The following is an 18093-nucleotide window of genomic DNA, read 5'->3' on the forward strand; positions in this document are numbered from 1 at the left end:
TTGCTCAAATAGCTGAAACAAAAATCAATGTAAGTCTATTAAGTCAATTAGCTCTTCAAACTTGAGTTGCCCTAAATCTCTCAACTTAAAAGCTCAGCTCACATAGAAGCTACTTGTTTTAAATTACCTGAATAGTCATCATTCTATTTCAGTGCGAGATAACTGCTTTTGTTTAGAACTGGGGCCTGCAACACTTGTCCTCGAGTCCAAGTTCGACAGGATTTACTGGTAGCCAACAAGCAAAGATCAGAAAAGCAGACTACTTTCTCCAAATTAAATTGTTTCAACAAAGTCACTTTGATTACAAGTGGAATGAAAACCTGCAGACAATGACCCTAAACAACTTAAGTGTATGGCATTCTTGCTACTGCTTCAAGGGAAAGTTTCCCCCAAAGGCAAGGCAGAAATCACTGACTGGTGCATATGGTTTTGCAACCAAAACTAAAATTTACTATGCTTCCTGCACATTTGCCCTCATAACCCCCCCCAATAGTGACCTATTCACATATTCAGCCACACAAAAATTATGATTTGCTCAGATTACTTACTGTAATAAAGGTAGAGAAAATTAATCTGGCACTTGTTTCAAAACTAAATATAATGCTAATAGGATGTGACAAGAAACGTTTGTCAATATAAAAAATGTGAACTTAAGGTTTCTATGCTATGAAATACTCTGCACACTGCAGACCCTTATGTAACGGATTTCCAAAAACTAGCAGCTATGACAAGTTAACCTAGATTCAGAACATCCATACACAATCACGCTCAGCATGTTTCAACACCTGCCTTTGGAAGGTATTTAAATTGGTACTAACTACATCTGTGAAACCAAAGCATTATCATTTCAAAATATCTTATGCCACAGACCTTCAGAATAATGGGAGAGATTTCAGAATTAGGTCTAAATAAAGCATTGGGTATCACAAATTGAGAAGACAGCAGGGTACAAAAAAATATGAAGTCACAGGTTCTACCCCAACACCTTCAAAGTTAGGAGTTAGTGCTAAATTTTATATTCTGCTAATGGCAAAAATGTCACCTGTGATGACCATTTTAAAAGACAGGCATCCATCACAGAATCTTAAGATGAGACCCTACTAATATGCTACAGCACAGACAGCATGGGGGAAATACTTCTCTGCCATTTAAAATTCAATAATCACTTTCAAATGTGCCATACAGACACTAATAAAAACTGCTTCTGTACAACCTCTGCCTGGAGTGCAAGATGATCCTTACTGCCTAAGGACCAGAATAGCAATGGGTCTTCTGGGATTGAAGTTCTTGTCTTAACTCAATGCATGCCATCTTGCACAGTCTCAGTAAGGCGGCAATTTAAAACCATAAACCACATCCATTCAAGACAGCCCTGCAGTCACAGCTGTCAATAACTGGCATCGAGGACATCATTTTAGTTTGCGGCAAAGCCATCCTTCAGATTTTTAGGACTGCCAACAGGATGTTGCTGCGCACAGTAAGAATGAGGGAAATGGACAGGATGACACCTATGCAAGGCAACCAGGCTTCCACTTTGTACAGATGCATAATCCTAAAAAAAGTTAACACTTCTTGTACAGTTTTAACATCTAATTGAGTACTAATGAAAAAGCAAAAATGTTGCATCTAATGCTGAAATATGGTAGTCATAACTTAAATCTAACATACCGTAGCTCTTTTGAACCAACACAAGGAATTTGCCGTTTTACATGGAGACCTGTTTTTTCCCCCACTATCCTTTTGAACTTATAAATTCAGGCCCTTTTAGATTTCATAAATCAATATTATAACAAAACAATATAACCTACTTTAGACCACAATAGCCTATTGCTAACTGAAGTGCTCAACTACATTGTACACTGCTGTTGGACCTTGTCATTGCATTCTTTAATACAGGATGCTTAGAAGGATAGCTAACCTATATTGCCATGGTGAAAACTACCATTCAATATGCATACAAATGGGACAACAGGCAAGAGTCCACAGCGTGGTTTGCTCTAGGGGTAATAAAAGCAATATCCTTGATGACAGTTATAAGGGGAAAGATCAGCTTAAAAAGATGCTATTCCAGTGTCGAGTCAAGGAATTTTAAAAATCAGAACGGATACAGTCACCTCCCTGATCATGAACAATGCTGGCATCAAAACACAGATCTGTCTTGATGCTGCCAGAATTGTTAATGACCAGGGACACGATTGCTTTTGCCAGCTAGGTCTGCTGCATTCTTCTGCCAGTTAGACACTGAGGCCACTGGCAATTGGTTACACAGATGTTATAAGACTATGATCATCCTGATCATTATCAAGCTAATTTTCATTGGAAAATTCCATAGCAGTCAGAAAATAATGCACATGGACCAGACAGATGTGGTAATCGGGGGACAGTGCAATTACCTCTGACTTCAGGCCTGTCCCACACAACAAGTCGCTTAATTTCTCTCAATCACGTTTCTAATCGATAAAGTATTAATCCTTGGGCAAACTTATTCACAGCCTTCAATTTTACCAAAGGCAAGCAGGTGATCCTCATTACTCAAGCGGGGCATTCATCCTTCACTGGGTTCACATACAGTATATAAATTAAAATCATGTATTTCTGAATGAATATTTACAGAGGTCAACCAATTTATTAGCTTCAGCCTAAGCAGGCACTAAACTTATACTTCCCATCATTACACCTGCAATAGTCAATTATCACTGCACATCAGCTTAAAAAAAAAAGAACAGCACGTTAGTCTTTTTACTCACATGTGAATGAACTGGCAAACTACTGACAATCCTTATAAAATAACAGATTTAAAACCAATGTCCCAAACTAGCAGGTTATGCACTGATGGATTCCTTAAATCCAATACAGGATTTTTGCAAATGAATCTTGCATAGAAATGTTTCATTGTAAATGCTGCTAACGAGGGATTCAAGTCCCTCTTATCAGGATGTCAGCACTTCAAAACGTCTGCCTAAAAAATTTTGACTTGTTTACACTGTTTTTTAATGTTAGTGCCCTACTGTACTTGGCCTTTTCAAGTGTGAAGTAAACGGCACATGCTCAGAAAACACCTGCTGAAAAGTGTAATAACTAACATTGAAGATTCTTTGAGGAACATGGCTGGAGTTTATTAGTACATTTCATTTAAGATACTTCAGGGAGATGTTTATGCTTAAACATGGTATCTTGCTTACTTCCAGAGATAAAATGCCTTTCTGTGACAAACAGTTGGAGTTGTACTTATAAATTTCATTTAACATACATCAGGGAGATTCATGCTTAATAGCAAACCAACAATAACAGAATTTAATCCAGTGTTGTAGTTTCTTTGGGGAATGTGTACAGAGTTTAATTACATATTGTAAAATGGGAATTAAGATAATGGGGATTTCCTCTCACACTAATCAGCAATTGCATCCATAATAAGGTATGGAAAGACTGCCACAATTAGCTAATATAAGATGCTTTCTAAAGAGATCTTCTATATTGCACTATATAAATGAAAGTTCTAAACCAGCTTCTGTTCCCTCTCACAGTCCAAAGAGATACCAGTAGGTTGCTTGGCTTTTGGCTTCCAGAAAAAATTGCCCTGGTTTTGAATAGGTGCATGTCTGTAGCCATATCACCCTGCAACTCCCAACTGGCAACCCACTGAAGCTAAGCAGGTGTGAGCCTGGTCAGTACCTGGATGAGAGACCTACTGAGGAAAAACCAAGGTTGCTGCTGGAAGAGGTGTTAGTAGGTTAGAAGGGTGCACTCACCCTGTGGTCTGTTTGGGTCCTAATGTCACAGAATAGTGATGGGGACACTATACTGTAAACAGGTGCCGTCCTTCGGATGAGATGTAAAACTAAGGTCCTGACTCTGTGGTCAGTACAAATCCCAGGCGTTTCTCAAAAAGAGTAAGGGTGTAACCCCGGCATCCTAGCCAAATTTCTCATTGGCCCTTACCAATCATGGCCTCCTAATAATCCCCATCTATAAATTGGCTTCTTTACTCTGTTCTCCTCCCCACTGATAACTGATGTGTGGTGAGCATTCTGGTGCATAATATCTGTCGTCGCATCATCCAGGTAGGGCTGCACATTGGTGGTGGTGGAAGGGAGTTCCCATTTCCTTTAAAGCGCTTTGAGTGGAGTGTCCAGAAAAGTGCTATAAGTGTAAGCAATTATAATTGTGTATGCAATGGACTGGTGTCCCATCCAGGTTGCGTCCTGCCCCGAGTCCATTGCTTAAGTGGACAGGCTCCAGCTTTCCCCATAACACTGTATTGGATAAAGTGGTTAGAAAACAGAGCGCTAGATTTGATTTAAAACATTTAAAAGTATTCCACGACATTTTAAACAAGGGACAGGGTTGGAGAAGAGTTAAAATACTTATAAATTGCATCATTTTGACACGCTTTTACAGCAGCACTGCATGTGTTCAAGTTTACTTCTTACAGCAAAAGATCAGCAAAGCAAAATCCGTATATCGCAGTTGTTCAAAATTTTCCCAGGCACAGCAAAACAACCTATTCTGCCAGTTAATGTAGGATCCAAAAGAAAATACAAAACGGAAAAAGCAATAAATGCAAGAAATCGCCCTGAATTACTGGCTACAAGGCCACTGTTCAGATGGAGTTCAAGTACTTTGTGTTAAGAAGGGATCAGAGACCATGTTAAAACTCACAATTTGGTCATTTTACTCCATGTATTAAATATCAGTTGTCATCTTAATGTAAACTGGAATTGGGAAAAGTCCAAACTAAAACAGTCCCATTGTCTGCCACATCCTTCTTGCCTACCGGATATAAATTCTCCTTCTCTTCCTAGCTAGATTAATTCACAAGTCAGCCTTACATACTGTATCTGCATTTACCAGTGGACTTAATAGCACACATCAAACCGCTGTTTGCTAACTATAGAGTCCCCACCCCAGGCCTATGGACATGCACATAGCTACATCCAAGATGGCCAAGCCTTTTTTCTTGAAGAGACAAATTGTCAGGTTTTAAGACCACCCTTAAAACAAATTAAGACTTTAAACATGGGCTTTGATTTGAATTGGCTCAATTAAGATCAAAGTCTGAGCTAGACTGTTGGTTATTTTATTTCAAACCATTATCTGCTTAACCACCTGCTCCAGTGATCACAAAATGGTATTCTACACATTCAGAAAATGTGCAAGGATGACCAGAACTGCTGGATTCTACCTCTCCAGAGCACACCTGCTTTTTATGATCAGGAAAAAGGGTTCTTTCCAGGGTTCAACAGATCTATCATACTGTTAAAGTGAAGAACCAATGTAGAATAGTTTTCACCAAAAGACAAAACTGAATAAACCCGCCCCAAGAAATTAACATTCCCACACTGAGTTCAGTATTTTAAACTCTTATCCCAAAGATTAAACTGATCTGCTAACAACTTAAACCATAAAACCACATGCCCAATGAGATACTGATGCAGCCTAAAACAGACTTAAGTTTTCATTGTGCATCAGTGCTTTGTACAAACTCCCTGTATTAGTAAAAATCCTTGACTTATTGAGGTAGGTTGGCAGTATAGCAGTTCTGCTGCTTAAGTGTTCAATAAGAACCAACAATGTAATGTAAACTTTATTGTAAAAACTAAAGTTGAACCAGTGTGATGGACCATAGATGCCCATGTAATCTCAAATGTGCCATTAAAAAAAGCATGTCTTGCTTGCATTTATGACACTAACAAACATTCATTTGTGGCTACCGAACTTTAGGTTGATGATTTCTGAAAGGAAAATCAAGCTTAAATGCTCTTCCCAGTGATAAAGGACAGATAATGAAATCAGAACTTTTTATACAGTCTTTAGCCATGTTCAAGAAATTATAATAGGAACAGAGAAGAACCCTTTAGATGTCAGATACTATGCACTGCAGTTATAAAAAAACAGGACAGCAAAACATCCTTCAGAAGTCAAATTAGCTTTAAAATACTTACTGGTCAACTGAACAAGCTATGCTGGATTAAGCCCTTGTTTTCCCCATGGACACAGAAGGGAGCTATAATGGGGCCAAATAGGCAAACTAAACTTCCTAAAAAAATTCAAGCCCATGAGGCAGATAATTATCAATGACATAGAAATATTTATGGTTTACTGAACTTCAAATTGATCTGAAAAGCACTAAGCAAGGCTGACTTCTGCACTTTAGGCATATATTGTCAGGTCACATGAAATACAACAAATGTAACTCACATTTTGAAATTTAGGAACTTGGATGAAAACAAAGGTCATCAAAAGCAATAAACTACTCAATTTAATTTTAAATAGGTGCTAACATCTACTATGAGCATAATACAGGGTTTCAACTGCCAACACACAGAGGAAAAATAAGACTCCCAGTTAAAATCAACACTGACATCTAAAATATGACAAATGCTGTCAGCTAAATTAAAAAGAAAAACTGGTGAAATTCAAATAACATGTACAACTATGAAGGCACTGGGACATTTAAATCGCATATCAGAATGTCTCTACACACCTGCAGAGATTTCAAAGTTCATCCAAACCTAATGGCACTGTTTAAACTTTGATTTTCCTTTTCTACCTCAACGTGAATAAACAGGACTGATATGTCAAGTTCTTTAATAAAGTCAGTTCAGACTTGCCTTCCTGAGTTAAACCAATAGGTGCTGGACCTCTACGGTGACGGTGCAAAGCAATTTTTTTCATTTCTGAGACAACCCAGTTCATGAATACTGGTTCCCCTGTGTTTAAACTTTACCCTCACTATAAACTTCGTGCACTGGATTCGTGTTGAACATGGAGTTCGACATTCTTATCTGCAGGCCCAATGAAAGAAGTCCAGTGGAAAAAATCGGGTTTGTCAACTGTAAAAAGTTGCCTAACTTTGAGGAAAACCGCTTGCAGAAATTTAGTTTTTCTCCACCTTTTTTTGTGCACCAGGTCAAGCAACACTTGCATGAACCAAATCATATAATTGATGAATTGGGCACCAACCTACCTGAGAGATCATATAAATAACTTATTACCTTGCATTGAATTTTGATAGGTTTTACATTTGATTCAAATGATCTGCTGAAATCTTGCTAAACAACTTTATAGCAAGCAGCCTTTTGTGTCAACACTTCCATTATACTCTGGCTTAGGGCTGGGCGATAATTCGATAACAATAATGATCGCGATATAATTTTCCTCAATATAATTGTAACAAAAGTTCGATAAATGTTCAATATGTTTATGCTTTGCCCATGCACACAAAATACTGTGCGAGTGCGGGTGCGTGTTGCAGACCGGGCAGCTAATGTGTTGTTTACCCACACGGTGGTGGCTGACAGGATTGAAGTTAGAGTGGAGAAATGAGCAACACTGAAGCAAATGTAGTGCTGCCAACGACCAGCTCGAAGGACGATGACGTCATCGACAGAAAAGGTCATTCAACTTTTTACGATCAGACATAAAACAGAGCACTTTAAACTTTGCAGTCTGTCTGAGCCATCTTCTATGTGCGTTTTATTACACTGCAGTATTTAAATTTTTCTATTAAGATATTCATTTTGTAAATTTTACTGATGCATATTTTGACATAAAAAAAAGACTTGAATACTCTCTACCGCAGATTTGTTTAATGTTTCGACTGATATGAAAATTTTTATCGTGATGTTTTTGGCCATATCGCCCAGCCCTACTCTGGCTACACAAAACCTTCATTTCAGTTAATGCCTTTGTTCCGTGCAAAATGGGGAAAAAAAATGATCACACACTGTTAAATAAAAAATGCACTGCTGAATTAGAGAACTGTTAAAAGCCTACAAGAAATGTGACCCAGGTTACCACTTTGTCAGCTTGTGAAGTCACAGAATGTAAGCATTTATAAATAATAGCTAACAAAATAACACCTTTGAGTCAGATATAAGAACAAGTGCCAAACTAAAAACACAATATAACCACAAGACTACAGACTTACTTCTCTTAGCTGCATAGCTTTGCAACCTGGAATTTGCATTATGTACTTCTCATAAATTAAGATTTTAGAAGGAATGTAGCTAATGGCAACACCTACCTAAAACAGTCCAATTAGGTTTTCAAAAGGTACTACATAGTTTAACTGGTCTTATAATCTTACCTTGCTAAGAAGTCTAAAAGCACAGGTTTTGATGGATTTTACCAGAGGAAAGGTAAAAGTGAAAGTTCTATTTCACAAAATTTGTCATTGCTTATCTGGCAGGTTTGCCCACATCACTCCACAAAGCACCCCTAAAAGTTTAGCTTTCACTGTGCGCTTTACAATCTGTCAGCATTCTCTATTTGAAGGAAATTCACTTTGCTAAATATGCAAAAACATCTCTAATTTTGTCAGTCTGGAATCCCAATGGTTTGGAAAAAAAAACAGCTACTTGCAACTTCCAAAGCAGCAGAAAAAGCAAGTTAAAGGAAAATAACTATGGCCATTTTTCACAGTTCAAAGAAAAGGCACATCAAAAGAATATTACTTACAAGAAACCAGTATAGTGTAACGAACTTAAAGATTTCTCAGGAAACTGGAGGTGATGATTGTTTGAAGAGTGTTAGCATTAGGTTGGATTTGACTAGATGACTGGTTTTCCTTTATAATTTAGGAAAATTCACACAAGATAAGGACATAATCTATTAAGCCAAAGAAACATTGTAACTCAGTTAATTTTACAGAGAACATGACCTTGTTTTATCAGTTTCCATTACTTGGAAAAATACTGATTGATAACTGCTTAATTCGACAAACATGCCATTAATGCTGCTTGGTTAACAGCATTGATTCAGTTGAGTTGATGTTGCAGTCAAAAGGTCTAATGTCCCTTTTGTCACTGCACCTGAAGCACTAGCTGAGCTCTGTATAACTGAAAGCAGTATGCCATGATGGTACTGAACCACTGTAGAAAACCTACTTTGTTTTAAAAAGTACCATCCCAGCAGTCTGAACATCTACTGTACCTTTATTTTCTTTACAAAGTGGGTGAAATAAACAAAACCTGGGAAGGAAATATGGACATAAACCTACGATCACATACTGTCAAAACAATTTTACAGCATTAATTTGTACTGCTCCCTTAGTCACAAGTCCTTAAAACAAAATCATGAGCAAGTCACAATTACCTACTGTAGGTCTAGGTAGTTGATACCTTTTAAGTTTCAAATCTCACTGATAAAGTTATATGATAAAGTCAAGTCTACACCCAGTCTACAACAGATCTTGTTTTATCCTCTAATTATAAACAAAATTGTGGCCACAATCCCCCATCCTGATTTATGGTCATATTTACAAAATGTCCTTTACAGCTGCTCTTGGGAAAAATTCTGCCATAAAATGTAATCCTGCCAACCCATATAACAGTCATCATCTCCATCTTTAATATTTTATTGTCCCCCCTCCCATCTACATAAGATAGCTACACACTTTTAAGCCAGTGAGGCATCTTTAATTGGAAAAACATGGTTATCTTAAGCAGTGTTCCTTACCTTCCTACAACATAAGTAGAATTTTCAAACATTTTCCTGTGAATTCAGTAGAATACCTCCAAAACGCAACTACAAACTTAAGGCACAAGCCACTTCAATATGCCACTGGCAAGGATTCTGAATAATTTACACTTTTTTTTACATGGGGGTTTGTGAATTGTAAGATCAAATCTCTCTTGCCTGTTGCTTGGACCTTGTTATAATTTGTCTTCTGGGGTGCATTGTTGCCAAACAATAAAGACACAGGAATACAGCCACTGCCAACTATTGAAAGCTACATATCATTGCAACAAGAAAACATTCCAGAAGTCTGCATGGTATACTGTATATCCTTGGCCAGGTTAGGACTAAAGAATTGTCTCAGACTCATATGGTTACATAAAGGATTATAAAAATCTGTCTGACTGGTCTAATCCCATTATTTAGATCAGCTTTAGCTTGAGAAAAGGTGTAGCCATTTTACAAAAAGGACACATACTGTACCTTGCCAAGCAGTGAGTGCATAATAAAGGCAAAGTTTAACTTTCATTGTGGCTTTGGTCAGTAACTAACAGACAAGCCATCATAAAACTTGCGGGCTTTATTTAAAATAAGGTAATGGAAATGCTAAAAACCATAAGCAGGTAAGGGTTCCTAATACTGTACTTAATAGAAAGACAATTCAACAAACTGAATGAGAAGACACCTATTACAGATTTGTGTTACATGAATTCCTTTGGAATCTGGGATAGAGCCGGCACAGCCAGTCCTCACTAGCCATTCCTGGAACAGACACCTGCAACACGGGGGCAGTACAGCTCTATAAAGCCCAATGGATGTAAAAGCTACAATATAGAACTCATAGTTCTAGAGCTTGTCATGCTGATAATTACAGGGTTAGGGTTAAAGGTCAAAGGCTAGACTAAGAAACCCTGTTCAGTAAAAAAAAACATACAATTAAAACCTGCAGATCAGTTCAGCCATGCAGGCTGATCAGTCAAGTACAGGAAAAATAAGCTTACTAAAATGTTGTGTGTTAAAGGCAAGACTCATGCATTCCAAGATATCAAGGTCAATTTAAAGCAGCCTTTATATTTAAAAAAAAAAGCACTGCTGCAGATATACAAATGAGAAACTAGCGCTAAGTTTACATGTACCTTCCAATAATAAAGGGCATGATTTCACCTGCAACTACCCATGAGCAGCCTAGCACTCAGACTTGCCAGAAGTGCTACTGTACAATGTACCAAACCTTTCAGGACCACCTCCTGCAGCAGCACATTAGAAAGAATCGAAGCAGCAGGCCTCCATTAAATAAACTGGCAACATATGCAACAGCTGAGCTGCCTTGCCAGGTCATGATTTTCCCAGCCTTCAAACTAAGAAGTCATTCCATCCCAAACTGCCTATTCATTCTATTTAGCAGAGGTGAGCTGTACATATCCTAACATCATGCTTAACTTTATTCTGAAGTAGAGGGAAAATACTTAAAAAGTACATTGCTTTTCACGGTTGCTATATTTAGCAGGCAAATCCATATAAAACCCTTGGGCTCATTAATCACCTCCTTGGAATATTTTGGCATAAAACCTACCTTGTTGAGCTGTTTACTGAAGGCGTGACTGCACAATGAAACTTACATGTCACACCTTTAAACAGGGCCAATGCTTAAAAACTGTCACTTATCTTAATTCATAAATCGAGTTCCATGACATTAACACCTAAATGGGAAATAAACTCTTACCTCTGTGGATTTGAACTACATTCAAATCTGCAGTGAAGTCCACAAGAATGAAACTAAAAATAGGAAAGAGGTATTACAGACTGTTCTTTTATCTACTACTGCTATAAATCATTATAGAGACTTGGTAGCAAGCAAGTAATATTGCCATGTTCCTTAGAATAAAATTAAAGGGCTTTCACACCATACAAAGTCCAACTGCAGAATCAGCTCCTGTTATTCAATGAATGACAACTCCAGTTTCCACGTATCAGATTCCTACAGATTTTAGAGATGCCTTTCAATGAGCTCAGAACTACTGATTCAGCATTTAGAATCAGTAGTTCTGAGCTCATTGAGTCAATCATCAATATTAGAATTAACATGTTTCTACCTGAGGACCAGCAGTGCCTATCCCAGTATAATTTTAAAAGCTCCATAGCAACTAACAGGAGGTAGCAGCAACTTAAGGAATGGTAAGCCTGCTGGAACCCATGAAGTACAGGGAAGTCACTGGTTACCGGACCAGCAAGAAAACTGCATCAATTTAGCTGAAACTCAGCTGCAGCAGAGCTCTACCAGTGGTATTGGTACTTGGGGGGAAGAAGGGAAAGACACTTTGACCCCACATTTGAAAAGTTCACTAATTTCAGTTTATTGCACAATGTTATATGGCTGTCACAGCAATTCACACAAGTGAACTGGATAATTTCAGACAGTACGGTGTGGTTTTACAAGGGAGACAAAGTTAGTGTTACTCCACCACCCGAGACATTCTGAACTCTTCAATCACCTGTTATCTTCATTATCCAAGACAAAGCTTATGATGCTGCTCCTGTAAAATGGCCGTCTTGAAAGATGTGAAATGTGGAGTGCCCAAGACCGTTATCACTCACCAGACCCAGGACACCACTGAAAACAAGATTAAATGAGGTGTGTGTGTGGCACCTCAGATTCAAAGATAAGGGAACAGGCACATGCTTGTCCTATGAACAGCATGGGGCTGAATCCCACAAGACAGCATCCGCAGCAAAGTGTAACATACTGTACACTTACATGTAGCTTGTGTTGCTACTTCCTACAGACTAGACTGTGGTTTTCATGGTCAACACCTATTAATCAAGCCTGCTGATAAAGGTGGATCAGCTTAATGAGTTTGCCTGTCATGTCTGTCCAACCCACCCGCTATAAAAGTTGTCCTTTGCCTGATAACTCAGTGGTTGCAGGTTATTGGTGTTCCGATGCTCAGTATAATGTGCACATTATATCTGCAGCAACAGAAACAACGTATTGCTCCGTATTTAGGTTTTGCAGGCTTCAGGCTCTATGTATGTAATACAACATGAATAGCTCTATTTTAAAGTATCAAGGTCTATTTATTGAATGAAACTAGAGGGTTACGTACATTTATACATCTTTCAGAAACTAATACAAACCGAAAGTTTACTGTACACACAAATTTACCTTCTTGAACTTTCATTCCTTAACTGGTTTATAAAGGCTCTATAGGTTTAAGCAAACACTTGCTCTTAACCAAAGGTCCTCTTTTGTGGTTCACAGAAAACGGAAAAATACGCAGCTTATTTGTTTTGAAAGTTCAAAGTTCAATGTTCAATGGTTTTGCAAAACATGCTCGCTCTCTGAAGGACACACAAGTTTTGATAAAGCACGTTGAAAATAGACCTTTTATTTCATGTCTACCTAAATGATTCACAACAACACTAGAAATAAGATCACCGTCTAGGAGACAAAGCAAAGAGTGGAAAATATACTTGACACTTATGTCATGATGAAGAATGGCTTTTTACCTAGCAGCGCAGTATGACGAATAAGTTTACAACATGCACAAGCTTTATAGATCGTAAAATAGAGGAATTGCAATAGACAGTTAACTAAACCCTACTTCACGTATTCATTTAAGACTAAGCAAGGTATTTAAGTATGAATATTCATTAAATACTACACCTGACCAAACATGCCTAGCATAACTCAACAGATGACTGAACGCCGTATTAAAATCTTTTAGATTCTGGCGCAACACTACTGATACAGAGTACTGGATAGACCTTCGCAAACTGTAGTACTTCTCTTCGCCACAGAGTGGAACCCACAAGAAAGCATTGCTGCCGCTTTTCGCACGTTTAAAAGCGCTCTGGAGGGGAAGAAAAAAAAGTGGTCCACTCGCTACACCGCCTCACGGGGAAAACCGTAGTACAGTACCATTACCAAATGTTAAATTCAATTGCCATTTCTCTTTCACCTCGAGTTTCCGAACTGTTCTTAAATTTGAATAAAGATGGATTTCACCGAGTTAAAAAAAAGATCATTTAGCAAAGATCTGGAACTGCACGTGAACTTCCCATTAAGCAACTGATTAATCCAATTAAGTCGTGCCGAGTGCAGCTGGAACGAAAAGCGAAGCCGAGCACCTTAATTCCATTTGAACGCAAACGGAATACGCAGTTTCCTTACACGATTACAACAAGGGGTTTCCAAATTCACTCGCGATTCAATTTGAACACGGTTTGCGATTCTTAGTTTCTGATCGAAAGGCATGCACGAGCTTCTTGCACACTTGTGCGACTATAAACTACATTTTTGTGCTCTAGTTGATAACGTTTGTATACATTGCAGTATACTACAGTACACTTATGCATTAGGAAGCAACAGTAACAAGTGCACATTTTTTTTAAATAAAAGAACAACCGCAGCTTCAAATCAATATCAAATTACAGCCAATATCAACTGCCGTACGACTATACCGAGGGCCGTTTCCGTGCATACGGCCTGAGCCGCAGCCTATTCGAAAATTTAAAAAGCCTGTTCAAAAGACATGTGTATTGGTACCTCTGGTAGGAAATGCGGCGCAAAAGTCTATAGTAGCCGGTCCATAAAACACCACGAGCTTGATCTCTTCTTCCCACGCTAGCGCGAGCCCGCCAGCGCTTCGTGAGCTAAAAGGGCGAGTGCGGAACATCCAGCCAAGGGAATTGACATCTCACCCGGCCAATCAACACAGAGATCTGCCCGACGGGGCGGATTAAACCGAAATCGCGAGAAGTTAGACGCACCAATCGATTTATTATTTTGGGGGGTGGGTGTAAAATCGTAAATCAGGACACCTTTGCTCTTTAAGTTCTCTCAGGTGTTACCACTTCTCAGTTGAAGATTATTTTTTTAAAAAAAAAAGCTTTGCTTTTTAGTTTTCACAGGTAGTTGTGATCTTCTAATGCCAATGGTTTAAAGCTAAGCAATACAATTATTTTCATTAATGAAATGTGTAAAAAACACCATATACCATTTAGATTAGAAAAAAAGATTATGGAAATTACCAGGAAGATATTGTGTTTAAGAAGCTAATTCATGTATTAAAATAAGAAAATGTTAAGATTTAAGGCAGCAGATTCACATTTAGGTAAAATTAGTCAAGACAAAATTATATGTACCAGCATTAGAAATATTGGCTAAATATAGTTATCATGTTATTAAAGATACTGAAAATATAAATTTTCCTTCGCTGTCACTTCTGAATCACTAGAGAATGTGCAGGATCCCGAAGAAACGCAACTTAATAGATCATCACAAATGTTCTTTCATTTACTTTAGTTAAGAGTATTGGTACCGTTCCTTGCATTCAACAGTCCGTGCGGTTCTGGATCTACTGTAGCCGCTATTTTCTTCGTCGTTAAAACAATCCCTCACTTTCAAACATAACTATCAGTGAATGTATCCATACATCCATTCCAACCCATAGGCTGAGTCCTAATGTCCTTCATCTGTGATTTCTCGGATTAGATATCCACAAGTGCCGCAACTCTGATTTATTACCCTGCGGAAGGTGTACCTGTTAGTGCAGTTACCGTACTGTACATCCCTTCATGAGCTTCACAAGGCAAGGAGTTACAGTACACTAGTGAGACCAGCTCCCGGCGCACATTAAGTGAAAAAGACTAGTACTGCAGACGTACGTATAGACAGAGAAATGGATAGCGTTAACTACCTTTGCAATCACTACATAATAAGCTAGCATTAGAAAGGCAGATTGTCGTTTCTCGAATATGTTGTAGTGCTAATGTACGAAATCCGTTAATGTCGAGGAAAAAAAAAAACGAATCGCAGCATCCAGGTAGCTGTTATTCATGAGTACCAAGGACTGCTCCACAGCCTGCCGTTTCCTATTGTCTGTAGTCTAAGCTGGACATCACTTTTTATTCTATGATTTTTGTTTTTAATGTAATGTCTGTTGCGGTTTTAAACCGAACGGAAAAGTTGCCTGGCAGTAAGCATATTTCCCAGAGATCATGCAATAACTGTGTTCGGTATTACATCGCATAATCTTGGTGCTGTAACACCTATTTGAAAGCTATTATTGTAAACACCTCCACAGTGGTGCTTGTTCGTAAATCACTGATCCGTCGTTTTAATCGGTAAAGTTATACTGTACATGACTTAAAACTGACAACAAAAATATAGTTTACGTGCATTAGAAAAAATACGTTAAAATATGAAAAACGTACTATTATTCATTTCCAGTATAGGACAACATCATGTCCGGACGACATACAGTAAACTTAACCTCACTAAAGAGACTTTGCACTATAGGCAATAAATTCAGTCTCATTATGTTAATACTACTAGTAATTATAGTAACAACAATGATGATGATAATGTCACTGAAACATGCACACATTACAACTGGAAATTTGAAGTCACTTATTGCAACATCATATTAAAATACTTTCATGTGACATGTTAAAAGGGAAACTAAAAAATGCTTACCGTTTCTATAAACCAAAGTTACAGACGTCCTTAGTGTTAGGAGATATATAGCCAAATAGTGCACTTTGTCTTAAACACAAGAACCAAACAAGAATCTACTAAGCAAGGTTTTGTAAGATAAATTCCCTTAACTCTGGCATGAACCTCGCGAGTATAAAATAAGCAAACTTAAAATAAATAATCAGGATTAAATTAAAAATATATTTATTTAACAAAACAAAAAACAATGGATCCTTTGAAAACAATAGCAATGATGTGATTAAAGAAAACGAAACAACTGAAGAAACAAAAGAAGGAATCAAAGAATTAAAAAAAGAGCCGGCTTCTGCCTCTCTCTTCACAGGTTCACCACAAAATTAAGCAACATCACTAACTGAGACCCGAAGTGAGCAGGAGGTTGTCTTTAAATGGAAGGTGGTCCTGCCGGTGGATATATAGAGCCGTATCACAGCAATGTTATACCTCTCCGCACTAACGGTGCAACATCCTTTCAATCTATACACATTCGTGCACACACATGCACGCGGAAGTATACGCTTAGGAATAGCTCTATCTACCATGTTGTTTTGAGGTGTAGATGCAATTGGCTGTATTATGAGTCCAGGAGTCGTCCCTTCCAGCAGCTCGGAAACTCCATTGGTTGAATGTTTCTTTCAATCAAGAGGATCTTGAGAATCCCTCACCATGTAGGTTGAAGTGTCAAACAAAGCTTTCCCAAACGAAGAAGAGAGGCGTGTAAACCAAAAGGAGGATAGGGAGCATTTTTTGTCACTTGTTTCGGTTTTTTTTTTTTGGTCAAACAACAGGATTACAAGGGTGACACGTCCGTTGATCAACTCCGTCCGGTTTCGACTAAATCAAACGGGGTGATCGCAGGACTATTTACACCTATTAATGAAGAAGATCATTCTTTATCGAACCCGACCCATGTGCGGTCTTTTTTTAATATAACATAACAGCTTTGTAACCTGTCTTATTTTGATGAATGCATTTCTTTTGCCGTGCACAACAAAACGAGGTTAAATGCATATGGAATCTTAAATATTGTATTAAAGCATGGGGACACGCATGGGATTTCATTTGACCAAACTACCACAACATACAGACTTCAATGCAGAATGTGAAGAATGTCAATTGCGTTTCAAAAAAAGTTACTGCTTACAGTTTGTGGTCTATGACTTCTTCAGTAACAAGATACATCCTAGACTTTAGAGTAAGCTGTCTCCAGTGTTATGGAATTTTATGTTTGATATGAGCATTTTGAAAATGTAACCTTTTTATTCCTGTTTGTTTTTCCTGTAGTCACCATAGCCCACTATGGAAAAAAAGAATACTTCTATTTGACATTATTGTCGGATTCAGTATTTCTCAATATGACCGGGTCATGGGGAACTCCGTTGACTTGTTTTAGGCTTCACAATAGTCAAATCCACCCCCCTGATATTTGCGTGTACAGAAATTATTCACAAACATGCGCGGGAATCAAAGCGATGTACCTTGAAAGTGCCCTTGACTGCATCTTTCTATAAATGATTCAAAAGCTGCAGCCTTAATAACACTCCTCTCCAGCTTACTTCAGTTTGAAATCCAAGCCGCATGAGTACAATATGGGCGATCTTTAAATTGTAAGATCAAAACCAACGGAATATTTACACAAACGTGGAGAATAGGTCTATAATAGTTTTACAGTTATGATGGTCATATTTATTATGAATTTGCCTTTTTTTTCTTTTTGACATTTTAAAGGTAAAGCCGTTCATATACAGTATTATTTCCAGAACATGTTCCAATATTAGTATAACTTTGCAATTTCATGCCGAGTGGATACTGATTGGTTATTGTCCTATCTCTTATCTTTTTCATTCTCATCAATCTGAAAAGGAAGAAAAGACAAATACATAAACGTTTCCCAATTATTATATTTAAGAAGGTAAGCCAATAGTATATATTCAAACCGATAAATCAACTGAGAGAAAAATCCCATTGTGAACCCATGACCTTCCTTTCTGGACTCGAGAATTCTAACCAATGTTCCACAAGGCTGCATTTGTAATTCCCTTAGAACAAGGAATTTAGTATTTTTTTAATTCACAAAAAAAAGTTTAATCCTAACATTTGTAATATCAATACATTAGAAGGAATAAGCTGTTGCCCAA

The 18093-nt window shown here is 37.9% G+C and overlaps 1 protein-coding gene across 8 annotated transcripts in view; it reads right to left on the reverse strand.

The window, feature by feature from the left end:
- The window catches only part of elavl2 (ELAV like neuron-specific RNA binding protein 2), a 78661-nt gene extending 62311 nt beyond the window's left edge, over nucleotides 1–16350 (reverse strand). For 3 of the 8 annotated variants that reach the window (XM_015345346.2, XM_006629893.3, XM_006629892.3), the window contains exon 1: nucleotides 15938–16349. The gene's annotated coding sequence lies outside the window, so the exon portion shown is untranslated. Of the gene's footprint in view, nucleotides 1–14005; nucleotides 14170–15937 lie in introns of those variants that run through there. The other 5 variants (XM_015345347.2, XM_015345345.2, XM_015345344.2 and 2 more) reach the window with 2 other exon arrangements.
- Between the last annotated feature and the right edge of the window lie 1743 nt (nucleotides 16351–18093).

This window comes from Lepisosteus oculatus, chromosome 1 (genome assembly GCF_040954835.1).
Source record: "Lepisosteus oculatus isolate fLepOcu1 chromosome 1, fLepOcu1.hap2, whole genome shotgun sequence".
NCBI classification, from domain to species: domain Eukaryota; kingdom Metazoa; phylum Chordata; class Actinopteri; order Semionotiformes; family Lepisosteidae; genus Lepisosteus; species Lepisosteus oculatus.